Raw genomic sequence first — 20,412 nt, 5'->3', positions numbered from 1 at the left:
AACAGAGGAAAAAAATTACAAGAACTTGATCAGGAAGCACGCTGTGAGCAAGAATATGATTTAATATTTAGTATATATAATTTCAAAACAGCTGAAGCTGTCATAGTCCCTTCAAGCCTGACTTCCATAATGTTTTTTTTTGAACTGCAGAAGGCCATTATAGGAATGGGTCTAGCTGTCCATTATGCTTTGGTAATCCTTCTCGTTTCAGACTTGTTTACTGTCTTTCACCTAATTAAATGCACCAAAGCTAAAACATCAGTAGCAGGACTAAAAAACCCTTTCTTTTGAAATGCACTTACTTAGGACTGTTTAGAGAGCTTGGAAGATGGGATTTACTGTCAGAAAAGTTTATTTATTTATTTATTTATTTTTATTATTTTACATTTGTTAACCGGGGGGTGTCTGACTGAGCCAAAAAGGCCCCTTTTCAGCAGAGGCCTGGGGAGAAAAGCTCCACAAAGAAAAATTACAGACACATTTAGTTATTTAGACATGATCAGTATACACACAAATTACAAGAGACATGTTTTTACAGTGGTATGCAGCACATAAACAGTTACAGTGGAGAGAACAAACAAAAAAATATTAATTTTAAAAATAAAGGTAATTAATAGATTTGTGGTGTACAGCTGAAATTTGGAACATAGGTAAAATACATACATAGTACGCAGGTACAGTACATACATTGTAGATTAGCCAGTGTTTGTGAGTAAGATTGAAAACTATTATCAAGTGCTCTAGATTTAGTATGTATATGTTATCCGCTTTCATTAGCCTGGGGAGCAATCATGGCACTGCCAACTTTGCTTGAGATGTTGCCTGATGAGGTCTTTAAAGGAGGCTTTGGATGATGTGTTTTGAATGCTAGTGGGGACAGAGTTCCATTTTTTAGCCACTGAATTACTATATAGTGCATCTCCAAAGCTATTGCAGCTGTTGGTGACTTCTAGTAGCAGTTTGCTTGATGATCTAAGAGGCCTTTTGGCTGAGTGATGTTGTACTAGGTTTCTGAGGGCAGGACACTTACTGTGGAGGTAATAGATCGAATGACAGAGGCAGAGCTGATTGTAGGTTAGGAGGTTGGGCTGTTCAAGCCAGTGGAGCTGTCTCAAAGTAGTACAGTGATGAGTTCTATATGAGCACTTTGCAGCAAAGCAGGCAATTCTGTTATAGCAGGCTTCCATTTTGCTTAGTTCAGTTTTCTTGAGATTAGTCAGAACGGGAGATACATAGAGTAGGGTGGATAGAAGTTTGGAGCGAGCAATGGCTGATCTTGTGTTGTTGGTAAGAAATGGTTTGATACGGTAGAGTGACCCCAGTTTGGCATGTACTTTTTTAATAGTTAAGTTGAGATGACTATCAAATTTTAGGTGGGAGTCTATGGTTATTCCCAATAGCTTAGCCTGTGCCACTGGAGCAATTGGAGTAGCATTTGTGGAGTATATAGTGCATTGACTGTTAGTGTTTTTGTTAGAACTGGTTATAATCATAAGCTGAGTTTTCTTTGGATTGAGGATAAGTTGGGCTTTGGTAAGGTCGTTTTCAACGTCAGAGAATGCTAGCTGAGAAGTTTGCAGGAGGATGGGAATGTTTTGTGCAGCACAGATTAAGGTAGTGTCATCTGCATACTGAATTAGAGATGCATGCTGTGTGGAGGTATGGAGGTCATTTGTGAAGACTGTGAATAGTAGTGGTCCTAAGTTAGAACCCTGTGGGACTCCTATAGTTATTGGCAGCTGAGGAGAGAGAGAATTTTCCCATTTCACAGCTTGGTACTTGTCAGTTAAGTAGCTTTGGAACCAGGTAAGAGTGGAATTTGATAGATGATATTGGTTTAGTTTGTTTAGCAGGATTTGGTGCGAGACTGTGTCAAATGCTTTGGACATATCCAAAAAAAGAGTTGACACTTGTAGGCCTTAATTTTTGAGACAGTTTACTGTGTCTGTGAAGCAGAGGAGGGCTGTAGTGGTACTATGGGCAGGTCTGAAACCATGCTGAGTAGGTGACAGGATGTTGCTGTCTAGGAGACAGTTTAGCATCTGGGTATGGATGCATTTTTCTAGGATTTTGGCCAGGGGGGAGAGTAAAGCAATGGATCTGTAGTTAAGTTCAGTGGAGGTCCGCCTTTATGTATGGGTGTAACATAGGATATTTTCCAGAGTTTGGGCACATAGTTTTCAACAATTGATCTGTTTATGAGAGTGGAGACTGGGATAGCAATAGCATCTGCTGTGAGTTTCAAGAAATAGTTGGGGAGTAGGTCGGCTGCTGTTGATGAGGTTTTTAGTTTGGACAGCATGCTTTTGATTGAAGTGGTGGAAACTGTTTTGAGGGTAAAGCTTGTATTAGTGTTATTTGTGCTGGGGGGGATAGTGAGATAGGAACTGTCCTGTGATACTAAGGATAGAATTGAGTTCACAAAGTGGGAGTTGAATTGTGTTTCGATGGGAACTTTAGTGTCAGGGGTGGTTGGTTTGGGGTAGCCTTTTGGGTGGATTTTAGTAGCTGGTTTACATTTTTCCAAAATTTTTGCGGGTTGTGTTGGTATTTAGTTTGTAATGTTGTGTAGTAGGATTTTTTGTCCAGCCTAATGCATTTTTTTGCACGGTTGCGCAGTTCTTGGTACTTAGTTAGGCTTTGTGTTTCTTTGTTTCTTTGATAATAAAGACAGGCAGTGTCTCTGGACTTGAGGATTTGTTTGGTTTCTTTACTGAGCCAGGGGTTTGTAGAGGTTCTAACCTTGATTTTGCGCAATGGAGCGACAGTGTCTAGGTGTTGTAGAAATGTTTTGTTGAAATATGCTACAGCCTGGTCAAGTGGGAGGGTTTTTAGGGGGGTCCAGTCACAGTTGCAGAGTAAAGTGTTGAGGACCTCAGGAGAGAATTTTTTGTGTTTCTAGTGGATATATAGTTAGTGGTTTTGTATATGCTTGTTCTACTACGTATAAAGTATATTATGTTGTGATCACTTAAGGTGTCTGGGAGACTACCTGTGTGAGGGTACAATATGGGGTTGTTAGTTAGGACCCAGTCAAGGATGGATTCCCTTTTAGATTTTTTATCACATCTAGTTGGAATTTGGACTAGCTGCTGGTAGCCATGGAGATTTATTAGATTATTTGGTGGTTCTGATATACAGGTGAACCAATCTAGGTTGAAGTCCCCCAGAATAAGGGTTTCTTGTGAGTATGTGGAAGAACACCAGGATAAGAAGTTTTCAAGGCTAGCAGGTGTTTTACCAGGTGGAATACAGATCACAATTGCGGTGATGACCTTTTTAGGGTAAAGTTGAAGTTGTGAGATAAGTATGTCCCAATTATTGGGGGAGGGGGAGGAGTCTGGTAATTGACGGACGGTTAAGTTGGACTTGTACAGTAAGGCAGTTCCACCCCCTTTACGAAGTGGTCTGTCTTGTGTAATAATATTGTAGCTGGTAGGGAGAACCTCGGAGTTAGCTATGTTTTTATTTAGCCAGGTTTCTGTTAAAGCAACGATGTCTGGGGAGTAGTGTGCTATTGTGGCCTGGAGTTCAGGTATTTTATTTTTGATACTTCTAATATTAATATTTAGCATTAAAAGATGGTTGGTTTTGCTGCTGTTGTTGATTTGCCCAGGGATGAAGAAAGTGGGGGTGTTATGTCCTGACATTTGTGTTGGAGCAGTTTGTGTTGGACAGGATGGATTTGGGCCTGGGTGGGGTGGATATCCCCACTTATGGTAAGCCTGGAGTTAAAATGGTTATACAGATGTTGGGAGTTTGGTGAGGAGTGTGAGAAAGTATTGTGTTTTTTTGGAGTACGAATGAGAGCATATGTGTTTAGTTCTGAATTGGTCCGTTATGTAGTTCTTGAATAACTGTGGGCAGATATTATTATAATGTGTGGTGCCTGTATACGAGAGTGCATAATGCAGTGTTGTGCTACTAAGTTTAGGGATATTGCTGGAGTGATAACTTGTGGTGCTGTAAAGAATTATGAGAAGACAGACTAGACTTAGTTGTGTGATAGTCATGGTTATGAATTTTAAGTTGTTTCTAGGTGGGGGGTCTGAATAGGAATTATAGAGTCGCACTATATGTGGATGGGGAAGTAGTGTGGGTGATGTAAAAAATGCCTACTGGGAATGAGAGTGATTGGGAGTATTTTGTGTGGAGCAAGTTGGTGTGGTATAATGTGACATGACTTGAGGAGTTGTGATTGGTGGAGGTGATGTGAGGATGAGCTGTGGGTGTGGCTGTGATTACTATAAATGTAGAGGTAGTGGGGGCAGGAGGGAATAGGGGGCAGGGCAGGGGAGCGGAGAGAGCCCGAGCGTTAGCGAGGGTGAACGGAGCGGGGCAGAGCCAACCAAGACAAGAGAAAAAAGTAAGTATTGCTTTACAAATCTGAACACTTTTAAAACAAATTCCTGAGGTCTAATGGCTTACCACCAAGCAGAATGTAATTGCTGAAGAGCACTTGTGTCCTGGTGATATGATACACCATTGTTTAGGAATCTAGGAAAACATAACATGATAGTACATGCAGCATTCCAAAAATAAGGCCTCGGAATTAATATGTTAATATGTTTAAAAAGGTTTTCCTTTATATCTGGGCATTTTCTTACCAGTACAGGGACCCCACCAAAGAAACAATGTCAAGAGTATAGGAACACAAATACCATTTAAACTTGGGGGAGCCTTTCTACAAGGATCGTAGCTGGAATACCAATTCCCAAACTTTTGCATATTGGAGTATTCCCACTTCTCCAAGGCACAGTAATATAGAGTTAGTATATACAAGTAACAGGTGGAGTGGGGTTGTATCCCCTATATTTGGGGGGTGCAGGGGGCCTCCTGGTGTAAAAGAAACATTTGAAATGATCAAGAGTGACTTTCGAAGTGCAGTATTACTTGTGTTGAACACATTTCTATAGCTCCAGGAATGACAATACTGAGTCTCGAACTTTCTATAGAGAGCCTTTATACTTCTATAAGGAAATTATTTTCGGCAAAGATATTCATAACTATGGTGAAGGTTGTAAACAGTAAGTATTAGTAAGTTATCTAAATACTGACCAGACCAGAGTTAAAATAAATGTTATTTCCACCAGCCAGCTGTTCCATCTTTGAATATTCACCACGGTTTCTACTAAAGGTAATGGGCCTTAGTGATTGAAACAAAAATAATGTATATATATATATATATATATATATATATATATATATATATATATATATATATATATATATATATACACACACATATATATACACACACACACACACACACACACGTAGTGAAACTTTACCAATAAACAGTTGTAACTGTTTAAATTTACCTTGACCACGTCTTCTGCTTTTCATGCCTTGTCAGCCCCCTCACCACCACCACCACCACTTGAGAGTCACTAGTCCTCTTCAGACCTCCTCAGACTGTAGACCCTTCTAGCTCACCTTTTCCACTTTCCTCTCTACCTAATTATATTATCCCATGTTCCAGCAGTGCCAATCCAAGTCCTAGCTACCCCTTATTGGTCAAAAATTTCTCAACCCCTTCCTCCTCAATAACCTTTTCTGTACTCCCATCAATCTGCATCCTATTGATTTATTCTCATTGTCCCACCTTTCATTATGCGAGGTCTACAGTCCCATTTAGAGTAGTTAACCTTGTCCACTGACTTCCCTTGCTGAAGTGTTGTTTTCCTCAATTTCTCATGCTGCAAAGCAGCTCCATTAACTTATCCATTTCTTTCTAATATGAAGAACTAACTCCTCTTGTTTTGTACATGATTCTTCATGACATACATATTTATTTATTTATTTTTATTTTATTTACAGTTTGTTTACTGGGATAATCCATTGGGCCCGTTTTCAATGGAGTCCCAAGGAGAAACGCTCCATGAACAACAATATAATATGAAGACAATGCATTTAGATTTATGTAATACTATTGAAGCATGATGGTATTACACAACATGACAAAAATCCACGATTGCAATGAAAATACAGTTAAAAAAGTAAAAGGTAAAATTACACAGACACACCACACACAACACACACACAAATAAGTGAATTAAAATAAGAAAAATCCATTGGTGCATATTCCTGTTGCCAATACAGTTTTACATGAAATCTTAGCAGAGTTAAAGTAGGATAGGGGGATAAGAGGTGTTAAATTATTGATGAATGTAAGAAGGGTGGGACAATAAGAAAAAAAATTGTATTAATGTACAAATAATGCCTGTAGAAAAACGAGTCCAGCGTTTCATGGCAGCATATCAAGCTGGAGCTCGGACACTGAAAATGAAACAGCCGCTATTATTTTACACTTGCTAAGCAGCTCTTCTGCTGTTTAACGAGTGTAAAATGTCAAAAAAAGAAGAAGCCGTGTGTGTGTGTCTGTCTGTCTGTGTGTGTGTGTGTGTGTGTGTGTGTGTGTGTGTGTGTGTGTGTGTGTATGCATGCATGTCAATAAAACTGTGAGCGAGCGAGCCTTTATTTTACACTCGCTAAGCTGCACTTTTGCTGTTTAGTGAGTGTAAAATAAAAAAATTAAAAAAAAAATAAAATATTCAAGCATGTGTGAGAGACTATGCGTGTATGACAGTAGAGCGCTCGATCGAGTGTGTGTATTTCTGTCTGCATGTGTGAGTGAATGTGTGCATGAAAGCAGACAGACTGTGCGTGTGTGTGTGTGTGTGTGTGTGTGTGTGTGTGTGTGTGAGACAGAGAGAGAGAGAGAAAACAAAAGTGATATGTGAATGAATGCATGTTTGTGAGCAGAGGAGACTGCCTCTAAGAGAGATTGAAAGAGAGTTAGACTGAATGTGTTTGAAAGCAGATGGAGACAGAGACAGGGTGAGACAGATCTTGTGTGAGTGAATGTGTGACTGTGTGTGTGTGCGTGTGTATATGAGACAGAGCGACAGTAAGTGAAGTGCGAAAGTGAACCAACGAGCCCCTGGTAGCATGTGTGAGAGAGAGTGAAGACAGAATGATCTCCGCCAGCCCTTTGAGAATGGCCTCTCTGTAAAATTGTGTTTTACTTATGTATTTTTTTTAAGTACTGTTTTATTTTTTTAATATATTTTGGATGTAAAATGCTTTCTCTAACACCATTAACATATAATAGAGCAGGTATGAAACATTAGGCAGATGAACTATTTTACATCAAAAATATATTAAAAAAATAAAATAGAACTTAAAAAAATACATAAGGAAGTAAAACACAACAATTTTACAGAAAGCCCATTCTCTTAGTGCAATAACGCCCTCCAGGGTGTGTGTTAATGTGTAATTAATGCCCTTCCAGGGGTGTACACAACATGCATTAATTGCACATTAACACACACCCTGTCGGGCATTATTGCTTGCATATTACCCCTAATGAGAATAACTGGGAATCATACCACAGCTAATTTGAGGGGACCCACGCAAGAGTTTAGGAGCAGCCTCTGTCCATTAATAGTACAGGGGTCAGTCCAAAGGTAAATTTTTTGTTTCGTTTCCCTATATCTAAGTAGATCTTTAGTTGTCTTTTACTATAATGCACTAAAACAAAAAATAAGTTGGACACAATGTTTCTGGACATTATGGACTGCGCCATCTCTTTGACAGGCTAACAGTGACCAATGAACTATGTTAGCATTCTTTATTACTCTCGTGTTACAAGTTTATGGTACTGTTTCAATAAGCTGTGCAGTGCTCTGATAACTTCTCATTTATTTGCAATATTTTCATGGATTACATTACAGTGCTCTGTCTTTCAGGGTATAAGCACTAAAGTAATCTGTACTGGATATGCAAAGTTTAATAAATAAAATACAATATTAATAAAAATAAAGTTTGGAAAAATATATTGAATGATGAATGTTTTGGGTGCTCAGACAATGCAAAAGCTGCTGGTAACAAGACTGTCTAGTTAGATGACAATTTTCTTACCTTATATAACCAATACAATTAGGAAAGTATTCTGAAATAATAAATGTACCCTTCTTTAATACTGGGGAAATTATTTACATGCTCATTTTAGTCTTGCACTGTATTACAAAGCAGAGGAATAGAAGACATATTATATGTACACAGGGCATACAAGTACTTCGCTTAGTTATTTTGATTTTGATGTAGTGTTTTTGAACTCTTATCTAGACGGTAAATCAGAATGTCCTATGCGACTGCAATTTAATTCTGTTTTTCAAATGCAGTTTGCCTGTTTGTTTTGGAACGAAGGCTGCTACGTTACTAATATATTTTACAGTGTGGTCAAACTGCTACTGCTACTTTTGGCTGTGAAACTCCAAAGAAGTGGAAACCCCGTCATATACAGAAATGATAATGAAAGGTTAGTATTGAAGTCTGACAGTAATCCATTTTATTAACATAAATGTACAGTACATGGAAAACTATTTATTTCATGTGTTTTGCCCTTCTCTTCTGCATTTCCCTGCTGTTCTTTGGCATGTAAAGCAAATCAACTGTTTTTGCTTCTGGTTCAATCATGGCTTTAAATGGGTCTTTGGCTCATTCCACCTACCAGGATGATAAATAAAATAAAAGGGTGCTATACAGCAAGATGTAGATATCATGAAGGGTCAGATGTGCAGTGCTAATATGTAAAAAGCGCATGATTCTACATTTATAAAAAGAAGTACCCAAAATATTAAATAGGTATTGCAACATGAATTAGTTGTGTGAATTGTCGTTAAAGTGACTTACATTAAGTAAATGGTCATCACAGGGTTTTAATACCTTTTGTACAGAAGTAGAATGAAATAAAGCTTCATCTGCAAAAAGAGATACGGTCAACGGCGACAATGAAAATGCATGTGCCTCCACCCTGCCTAACAGACATGAGCTACACGGCCACAAACGAGTCTCTTATTGGCCAGTCTTACTATGTTTAGTGTTTAAGCAGAATCCCACAATTTAAATCCTAGGTCTACAGCCTCTGCCATCGGCTAATACAGGACAAGACATTGGAATTAACATTTTCAGTGTTGTTTGTAACAGGTTACCCTGCTGTGAGAGCAGGACTTCACTTAATTTGCTGTCTTATAGTTACGACCTGAGCTAATGAGATTGCCTGCAATCTCTACTCAGCAAAATACTGACTCAGCACCATACTTTCCCATAAATTCTGCACAGCATCTCTCAAGACATGTCTGCTTACTGTATTCTGATGAATTCCCGCATTCCTCTTTTACAGCCTCTCCTTTCCCAGACATTTATTTCTTTAAGCATGGGGGTGCAAGCACACTTGAAATTAATGATACACCTCTGATAAGAGCTCTGGGGTACCTTACCACTTCTGGTTGTATATGTTCCAGCTTATGACAAACAGCAGGTCTGTTATAATTGTTGATCTGGGTAACTTTGGCCTGCATCAGTCACTGTCCACTATTTCCAAAGCATATCCAGAAGGGATAATGACATCACATTCTTCACACTGATCAAGATTATTTTTGTCAACAGGAGGCTGCTGTGACAGCAGTATGATATCATGTAAACAATAGATGCATGATAATTTACTGGCACCTCCTTGCAGGGAACCATTAAACTACTCACAGTTTTCCCACCCCATTTTTCAAAACATCACTAAACAGAAAGTGGCATGTTCTGAGCTATGCTACACACACACACACACACACACACACACACACACACACACACGCACGCACGCACGCACGCACACACACACACACACACACACACACACACACACACACACACACATTACTTTTGCACAATGGCAGAAGAAAGTTACTAGCCTGTTTAGTCTTCCCTTTAAATATGTTTAACAGTCCGACCTCCCAAACCACCTTCTATGATTATCTTGTCCTTCAGTTTTTCATCTTCTGTGTTACACATTCTTGAAAATGTCTGTGGTTCTCTCACCACCAAACCTTCAGGAAGTTCATCCCATGAGTCTAAAAATCAATGTTTGAAGAAACAGTTTTGGAGATCAAGTGAATCATTGGTACCCAAAATCATCTGCCCCTGTTCCATCCTCCCTGCTCTGCCCATCCCTTCTTACTGTTTAAGATGGTTCCTTCACATCTCACTCACAGTTTTGTGCACCTAATCTATGCTGCTCATGTCTTTTATGGTGTCTGGTGGGTAAGGCATTACCTACAATCATATCATAGCTTTTCCTATTCATCCACACACCTTTCTGGTGAATTTGCTCCAGCATGATGTCTCCTTCCAAGTACAACCTCCAGAACTGCATGCAGTGTTCAAGGCATGCTCTGACCAGGCCCTTGCTTAGTATAGAGGGAACTTTACCTCTTTGATTTTAGAGTCCATTCCCCAACGATACATTCCAACTTGTCTGTGTTGTGTCATCACCCAATCATTCTGTTTCTGGTCCACTCTAAGCATGATGGACACCGATGGATCTTTTTCCTATGCTGTTGCTAATTTTCCATGACCCCAGCTGACACTTCACATGGATCTTTGTGGCCAAATTTCAGTATCTGTCTGAACTGTTCTGCCCCCTTGTTCAACCTTTCCAAACCATCCCTTAGACTCTTTCCACACCCTCCACTACTGTGCCTGTCCTTGTGTTGTTACCAAAGAGGTTGATAATGCTCTCTGTTCCGTTACTCTGAAGAGTTCTGGATGCTGGCTCGGCCCCAGCTGTATTGCAGCTCTCTTTTCCATTATTCCTTCACTGACCCTGTAATTACAAACCTCTATGTTTCATCACTTAGCTATCCACTAATCCAATACCGCTACCTTGATCCTCCTCATGCAATTTAGCAGCTGTCTGTACAGGACAAATCAAAAGCCTTTGTGCAATCTAGGTAGAATATATCAATTATTACCACTCCTCATGAAGTTCTCCAGTAACAAAGTATTAAATCAGGAATAGGTTTGGCTAGCAGTGTGTTCCAGCCATATGCTTGTGTTGGTTGCTTTCCTGGACATTTCTATCCTCTGGAAAGTAGCACCTTTCTCTCTGGATTCCAGCCATGATTTCTGTAACCACTGCTCTTAGCTCTGGAATTCCCAGTGTCTGACTACTGCAAGTCCTCAAGCATTATTTCTCCATTAGAGGATCTACCAGTGCACTGGTCAGTTTTCTGCTGACTCTGTGAGGCATGCTACCTGTTTTTCCCCATTCTGCCTCCCCTAGGACATATAGCTTCCTGTGCTCATCCTCCGTTTCTATCCCGATATCCATCTACTTATCTCCCGACTCTACTCTGCTTCCATCCTAACAAGGCATATCACATTTATTTATTCATTAATACTGAAGTGAAATGCTTATTTGGTAACTGTAGGCTTTCTGTCATAGTGAGAAAATGACCTGATTAAGACCAGATGACCCAGATTCAAACAGCACGCAAGGTACAGGAGAAGCCAAACATAGATGATGCAAGTGAGTGACCAACATTGGCTCAGCCATCCAGGGTGGTGGAAGGCAACCATCTTACAAACAACAACGGTGGGTTCTCTTTTCCCTCAGATATGTCTGAAACAAATTATGAAGAGTTCAGGATCCTGGCCATACCTCAGTCATATTCCAGCACTAACTTCCATTACTTCTGACACTGTCTCAGCATGCAGCATTATGGTCGGAGATGTGGTTGCACACTGAGCTGCACATGCAGTGTCTGGCATTACATCTATGCACAGCAGCATGTACAGACTACAAGGCAGAATTGTTGGCTCACACTGACTTAACAATGCCACATGGCTCTGCTTTAACTGATAGGCCGGAGGAACAAATTCACCTCTAAGTTAAAATTAAAAAGAAGCTGATGCTTAGAAGGCAACAAGGGCAAAAACACCAAGAAAAATTAGATAGTAACCATGCTTTTTCCCTGACATCAGTGACTATTCTACCATTATGTTACCTGTGGTCAGGGCTGTCATTCCCTTTTTTTAGCTGTATACTTAAATAAGTATCTGTTGCCCCCTTATCCCTTTCTTCCATCTCACTAACTCACTTTCAGTCTGCACCTTTGGTGCCCTACTTCCAATTTTTGTCCTCCTGCTTCCTCTACCTCCCCACCATCTCACGTCTTCCTCTTGTAGGACCTGTCTTTTGCTCTACTCACTTATCTCTCCTTATCAGCTAAACATATCAGCCCTCTCCCTTTGCTTGTTTCTCAACCTTTTTCCCTAACTCCTAAGTACTGCATCCTCGACTAATTCATATCACTTGTTTCTCACTTTATCGTCATCTCTGACCCTGTCCACCAGGCATACCTCTCACCAACTTATAGCAGAAATTCTGGGGGAGAAGCCAAAAATAATGGTGGGACAATGGCCCACAGTCAGGGACACAATATTGCACTTATAAACTTAGAAAGTGGCTAAAATAACAAGTTTGGCATTAGCACACATTTTCTAAAGGACATAAAGTCTGAAACTCAAACGTGCATCATTATTTAGTGACTTCAATCCTCAATGATTTGCCAGAAAACCACAAACCTTATGAGGAACAGACCAAAAATACAAGGCAAAAACCTGGAAAATATTAAAAATTTTGACCCCCCCCCCACACTTTTCAAAACACAGTCCTTTAAAAATTCCACCCTTTAGTCTTTTTTCTTATAGCTACATTAGAAAAAAAGAAGATGAAAGGAAACAAAATCTACAAAACTTGTATTTGCCATATAAAATCAACTTTACTGTGTCTCCTGTTTCATGAAGCTGTCAGGTCACAGAATGCAATTAAAATGTACTTTAAAAGGACAAATTGACAGAGCTGAGAAAGTAGCCATTAGTATCCAAATAGTTGGTCTGCTTTCTAGTTAATATTTCTTCCATTGCACAAAAAGGAATGATGTAATCTACTGTAATTATCACTGGTCTGATTAAAAAAAAAAAAAAAAAAAAGCTAGAACTTTATAGCTGAGACCAGTCAGTATATGCTTGCTTGGGAGATCCTAACATATCAGCGTGAGTGTTTGAATTCTACGCTGTATAATTTAGAGTAGCTATGTTCAATATTTCTTCAGTAAGAGATTTCTGAGGTACTTATTTACCCGTAAATCAATTTTTCTTTAAATAGTCAGTTTGTACAACTGACTGCAATTCTCTGTGGATTGCCTTGAACTCTGTATATTTAATGTGCATCATCACTGTCTTAATGTTTTACGTTTAAGTAAAATTTGATTTATTCAGTTTTAAGACCTTCTGGCTAGCATTTATTGTTTACTTATGTATTATTATTTATCATTTGAGTACAGGTTATAATTTAAAGTTGTGGTTTTCACAACTAATTAGCGTTATCACTTGACTATAGTACCAGTGAGATATTAATTTTTATTTGGATAAACGAAGAGTGTGTGGGTAACTGGTGTGTTGGTCTTTAGCATCTCTTCAATGGTGGCAGTACTACTGTACCAGGAAAAAACTGTGGGGAATTAAAGAATTGTACCAGCCTTCCATGGCAAGTGTGTGTGTGTGTTTGAAAATAATCTATTTGAACAGTTCCCATGGATAAGGGGTATTAAAATACAATGTGATTCAGAGAGAGAAATGTGAGAAAGTGGACTAAAAAACGTATCTCTGTATAGTCAATATGCAGTCCTAATCTAAGTATAGATGCTGGAAGGTCATACCAGGGCAGCAGTGCACAGTACCTGTACAATCATGGAGCCAGGCTGCATGTCATGAAAAGGTTATTGAATCACATGTGTGCACATGTTTCCTTACTTTAACCTGCCGAGTACCAGTAGTGCAGGATCATGGTGAAATGGGGCCCTAGGCAGGGTAATGGCACCCTCCCCCAGCAGTAATTCCAGGGTACCATTACTTGTCTCTCTCTCCCCAGCTAGCAAAAACACTGTTCAAACCTGTCAACAGTGCATACTGTTTTCTTTTTTTCTTTTACAATGATTGCAAATCTATGGATTTTAATTTAAAACTTTTATTTCAAATTTTATAGTACAAACACTATTTACCATTTGCTAAACAAAACAGTCTCACAATGAAACAAACTTAGCATGAGCAACACTAAATTTCTCTTCCCTTGAAACTCACATTCATTAAAAATGTATCTGGCCAGTGTAGATTAAGTATACATTGGATTCTGGGCTGTTTTAGTACAAGAATCCCCTGTACATATACTTAGGGCCGTGTATAAATGCATGTGATCATTGATTAACCTTCCTGATTGTTTTAAATTATATTTCTTAATAACGACCAAAGTCACGTTTTCAAATGTGTTTGTCTCTCTCTCTCACACACACACGCACACACACACACACACACACACACACACACACACACACACACACACACACACACACACACACACACACACAGTAGCCAAAGTATTCCAACTTAAGTGGGATAAAGCTGGTCAACAAAAACAGAAAAAAAGATATCACAATTCAAACACACACACACACCACACTAGCCATGCAAAGCCAAACTAAAGTCTGTTTAAAAATGACCAGATGACTAGAACATGAGGTACTTTCATCCACAAAGATCCCCCCACCCCAACTAGCAGTTAGTCACTTTGTTGCTTTTTGACAGTGTACACCCCTTATTGTTATGAATAAATAAATTACATGTACTTTATTGGTAGCTTTGGAAATCATATAAAGATCACTGGCATTGTATCATAAGATGCAGCCTTGTGTAGCACAGTTTAAATATATATGTACATATGTGTTTCCATAAGAATTTCTGTTTCCTGGCATTTGGAGAAAGAATTTCGTAGACAGACTATTTATTTATTTATTTTGCATTTGTTAACCGGGGGTGTCTGACTGAGCCGAAAAGGCCCCTTTTCAGCAGAGGCCCAGGGAGAAAAGCTCCACATAGAAAAATTACAGATACATTTAGTTATTTAGACATGATCATTATACACAAATTATAAAAGACATGTTTTTTCAGTGGTATGCAGCACATCAACAGTTACAGTGGAGATAACAAACAAAAAAATATTAATTTAAAAATAAAGGTAATTAATAGATTTGTGGTGTACAGCTGACATTTGGAACATAGGTAGAATACATGCGTAGTACACAGGTACAGTACATACATTGTAGATTAGCCAGTGTTTGTGAGTAAGACTGAAAACTATTATCAAGTGCTCTAGATTTAGTAGGTATATTTTATCCGCTTTCATTAGCCTGGGAAGCAATCATGGCACTGCCAACTTTGCTTGAGATGTTGCCTGATGAGGTCTTTAAAGGAGGCTTTGGATGATGTGTTTTGAATGCTAGTGGGGACAGAGTTCCATTTTTTAGCCACTGAACTACTATATAGTGCATCTCCAAAGCTATTGTAGCTGTTGGTGACTTCTAGTAGTAATTTGCTTGATGATCTAAGAGGCCTTTTGGCTGAGTGATGTTGTACTAGGTTTTTGAGAGCAGGACACTTATTGGGGAGGTAATAGATAGAATGAAAGAGGCAGAGCTGATTGTAGGTTAGGAGGTTGGGCAGTTCAAGTCAGTGGAGCTGTCTTAAAGCAGTACAGTGATGAGTTCTATATGAGCAATTTGCAGCAAAGCGGGCAATTCTGTTATAGCAGGCTTCCATTTTGCTTAGTTCAGTTTTCTTGAGATTAGTCAGAATGGGAGATGCCTAGAGTAGGGTGGATAGAAGTTGGGACCGAGCAATGGCTGATCTTGTGTTGTTGGTAAGAAATGGTTTGATACGGTAGAGTGATCCCAGTTTGGCATGTACTTTTTTAATAGATGAGATGACTATCAAATTTTAGGTGGGAGTCTATGGTTATTCCCAATAGCTTAGCCTGTGCCACTGGAGCTATTGGAGTAGCATTTGTGGAGTATATAGTGAATTGACTGTTTTCAGTGTTTTTGTTAGAACTGGTTATAATCATAAGCTGAGTTTTCTTTGGATTGAGGATAAGTTGGGGTTTTGGTAAGGTAGTTTTCAACGTCAGAAAATGCTAGTTGAGTTGTTTGCAGGAGGGTGGGAATGTTTTGTGCAGCACAGATTAAGGTAGTGTCATCTACATACTGAATGATAGATGCATGCTGTGTGGAGTTATGGAGGTCATTTGTGAAGATTGTGAATAGTAGTGGTCCTAAGGTAGAACCCTGTGGGACTCCTATAGTTATGGGCAACTGAGGAGAGAGAGAATTTTCCCATTTCACAGCTTGGTACCTGTCAGTTAAGTAGCTTTGGAACCAGGTAAGAGTGGAATTTGATAGATGATATTGGTTTAGTTTGTTTAGCAGGATTTGGTGTGAGACTGTATCAAATGCTTTGGACATATCCAAAAAAGAGTTGACACCTGCAGGCCTTCATTTTCGAGACGGTTTACTGTGTCTGTGAAGCAGAGGAGGGCTGTAGTAGTACTATGAGCAGGTCTGAAACCATGCTGAGTAGGTGACAGGATGTTGCTGTCTAGGAGATATTTTAGCATCTGGGTATGGATGCATTTTTCTAGGATTTTGGCCAGGGGGGACAGTAAAGCAATGGGTCTGTAGTTATTAAGTTCAGTGGAGGTCTTGCCTTTATGTATGTGTGTAACATAGGATATTTTCCAGAGTTTGGGCACATAGTTTTCAACAATTGATCTGTTTATGAGAGTGGATATTGGGATAGCAATAGCATCTGCTGTGAGTTTCAAGAAATAGCTGGAGAGTAGGCTGGCTGCTGTTGATGAGGTTTTTAGTTTGGAGAGCATGCTTTTGATTGAAGTGGTGGAAACTGTTTTGAGGGTAAAGCTTCTATTAATGTTATTTGTGTTGGGGGGACAGTGAGGAAGGAACTGTCATGTGATACTAAGGATAGAATTGAGTTCACAAAGTGGGAGTTGAATTGTGTTTCGATAGGAACTTTAGTATCAGGGGTGGTTGGTTTGGGGGTAGCCTTTTGGGTGGATTTTAGTAGCTGGTTTACATTTTTCCAAAATTTGTGGGGGTTGTGTTGGTATTTAGTTTGTAATGTCATGTAGTAGGATTTTTTGTCCAGTCTAATGCATTATTTTCACGGTTGTGCAGTTCTTGGTACTTAGTTAGGCTTTCTGTTTCTTTGTTTTTTGATAGTAAAGCCAGGCAGTGTCTCTGGACTTGAGGATTTGTTTGGTTTCTTTACTAAGCCAGGGGTTTGTAGAGGTTTTAACCTTGACTTTGCGCAATGGAGCAACAGTGTCTACGTGTTGTAGAAATGTTTTGTTGAAATATGCTACAGCCTGGTCAAGTGAGAGAGTTTTTAGGGGGGGTCCAGTGACAGTTACAGAGTAAAGTATTGAGGACCTCAGGAGAGAATTATTTTGTGTTTCTAGTGGATATATAGTTAGTGGTTTTGCATATGCTTGTTCTACTACGTATAAAGTATATTATGTTGTGGTCACTTAAGGTATATGGGAGACTGCCTGCGTGGGGGTACAATGTGAGGTTGGTAGTTAGGACTCAGTCAAGGATAGATTCCATTTTAGATTTTTTTATCACATCTAGTTGGAAATTGGACTAGCTGCTGGTAGCCATGGAGATTTATTAGATTACTTGGTGGTTCTGATATGCAGGTGAACCAGTCTTGGTTGAAATCTCCCAAAATAAAGGTTTCTTGTGAGTATGTGGAAGAACATCAGGATAAGACGTCTTCAAGGCTAGCAGGTGTATTACCAGGTTGAATATAGATCACAATTGTGGTGATGACCTTTTTAGGGTAAAGTTGAAGTTGTGAGATAAGTATGTCCCAATTATTGGGGGAGGGGTAGGAGTTTGGTAATTGACGTACAGTTAAGTTGGACTTATACAGTAAGGCAGTTCCACCCCCTTTACGAAGTGGTCTGTCTTGTCTAATGATATTGTAGCCGGTAGGGAGAACTTCTGAGTTAGCTATGTTTTTATTTAGCCAGGTTTTTGTTAAAGCAACTACGTCTGAGGAGTAGTGTGCTATTGTGGCCTGGAGTTCAGGTATTTTATTTTTGATACTTCTAATATTAATATTTAGCATTAAAAGATGGTTGGTTTTGCTGCTGTTGTTGATTTGTCCAGGGATGAAGATAGTGGGGGTGTTATGTTCTGACAATTGTGTAGGAGCAGTTTGTGTTGGACAGGATGGATTTGGGCCTGGGATGGGGTGGATATCCCCACTTATTGTGAGCCTGGTGTTCAAATGGTGATACAGATGTTGGAGTTTGGTGAGGAGTGTGAGAAAGTACTGTGTTTTTTTGGAGTAGGAATGACAGCATATGTGTTTAGTTCTGAATTGGTCTGTTATGTAGTTCTTGAACAATTGTGGGCAGATATTATTATAATGTGTGGTGTCTGTATACAAGAGTGCATAATGTAGTGTTGTGCTACTAAGTTTAGGGATATTGCTAGAGTGATAACTTGTGGTGTTATAAAGAATTATGAGAAGACGGACTAGACTTAGTTGTGTGATAGTCCTGGTTATAAAGTTTAAATTGGTTCTAGGTGGGGGTTTGAATAGGAATTATAGGGTAGCACTATATGTGGATGGGTAAGGAGTGTGGGTGATGTAAAAGATGCCTAGTGGGAATGAGAGTGATTGAGAGTACTTTGTGGGGAGTAAGTTGATGTGGTATAATGTGATCTGACTTGAGGAGCTGTGATTGGTGGAGGTGATGTGAGGGTGAGCTGTGGGTGTGGCTATGATTACTATAAATGTAAAGGTAGTGGGGGCAGGAGGGAATAGGGGGCAGGGCAGGGGAGTGGAGAGAGCCCGAGCATTAGCGAAGGAAAACACAGCGGGGCAGGGCCCACCAAGACAAGAGTAAAAAGTAAGTATAACTTTACAAATCTGAACAATTTAAACAAATTCCTGAGGTCTAATGGCTTACCAGCAAGCAGAATGCAATTGCTGAAGAGCACTTGTGTCCTGGTGGAAGACTAGAAAATAAATAAATAAAATAAAAATAATCCTTAATCCTGAAAGACTAGAGGTACATGTACTTTTTTGACAGACCAGTTTGAAATAAAGATGCACCATGGAGCTGTTTCCTAGAATAACCATAACCTCACACTGAAGCAGTGACATTATACAAACCCTCCATATTTATTGTGGAGCAGCAGCACTCTCTTAAAGCAGCCTGACATGGGCCATGGCAGGGGTGTATATCATGAGTATGTGTTACAGTCCTATGTAAAGTAAAAATACAAAATGGATACATAGTGTTCACAAACCTGCTCTGCTAAACATACAAAAGAAAAATAATAAACCTCCAACATGGCTCTGTGGCAGAGGAGTAAAGCCCACACATGCTGCCTTTGTGCAGCTTAAAATTAGTAAGGAAAATGGAATACATTTTGCTGCCTTCATTATCAAAGAAGAACACACTACTGCAAAAGTAATTTTTATAGCCTATGCCAAAATTAAACCCAGAAAGAATCATTCATTACAGCTGCTCTGAAGCTGTCAAAATGGTGGGTAAATTACGTTAGAAAAGCAAACAGGATGTTGGGATTTATAAATCATTAGCAAGAACAGGACATGATCTTGTGAAGAAAAAGTTACTGTATAAGGGCCAAAAGTGAAAAACTGTGTGTGGAACTCATTCTGTCAATAAGCCCCTCCCTCATACATTACTTGTAAGGAAATCTTTACAACACAGTTAATGTTCTAAACTTGTCATCTGAAAATAAATCCTTTCAAAGTACTTCAGAATTAATGTAGTTGTGGTGATCTTAACTAACCTGAGGAAATTACTTAATTCACCTACTATATCATTTATGTAGATGACCTGAACTTGGTCACTTGAGTCCTGAGGAGGAGGATTATGGATGAATTTCATTGTCTGTCCTTGGCTTTCCATGCCATCTTTCCTCACTGCCCCTCTTAGCTGAATTCATGGTAGATTCCAGTGATGCATATAGACTATTACTATGCCTTGCACTGCATTTTACACCAATTTCAGGTATTTAGAAAATGACTCTGTAATAGAAGCCTGTCTTATAGTCAGTCTCATTCTGCTGTTGCAGTTGCGAGCATTGTATATTAATTGAATATGTCACCAGACATTAGCAGCTTATCCGTTGTTTTTCTGATTAGTTTATGGTCGCTGCACAGGCTGTTCATTTCAACTACTATGACCACTAAACTGCATATAGCTTGTGCATTACTTTAACTAGGTTGCCAGACTTTAGCGGATTATCTGTTGGTTTCTAATAATTGATGGTATCTGTCCTGGCTGCTCATTTTTCACTGCTACGACCACTAAACTTAAATTAGCTTGAAAATGACCTTTGTAAATACATTTTGGTGATTCTATAAGACATAGAACTAAACTATATACTATGTACAAAGAAAACAGATTACTGCATGAACTGGCTTTATTTCTCATTTCTCCTTTGAATGAGTCTTTGCTCTATATCCTCCTCCTCCTTCTTAGTTCAGAAACTCTCTTTCCAGACTTTCTATGCTAATTTCCTTACTGTCATTACAGTTTTTGTAACCTTTCTCCATGTTTGTCCCATTCATTTGTAGTGCTAGCCAACAAAATCACTTTCTTCCTACCACGAC

The 20,412-nt window shown here is 39.2% G+C and overlaps 1 protein-coding gene across 4 annotated transcripts in view; it reads right to left on the bottom strand.

Moving 5' to 3' along the window:
* The window catches only part of ROBO3 (roundabout guidance receptor 3), a 2,447,731-nt gene that overhangs the window by 1,322,011 nt on the left and 1,105,308 nt on the right, over positions 1-20,412 (bottom strand). The window lies entirely within an intron of this gene.

This window comes from Protopterus annectens, chromosome 8.part0 (assembly GCF_019279795.1).
Source record: "Protopterus annectens isolate FY-2018-M chromosome 8.part0, PAN1.0, whole genome shotgun sequence".
Classification (NCBI taxonomy): domain Eukaryota; kingdom Metazoa; phylum Chordata; order Ceratodontiformes; family Protopteridae; genus Protopterus; species Protopterus annectens.
Note: the sequence above shows the minus strand (reverse complement) of the source record. Positions and strands in the feature narration are given on the sequence as shown.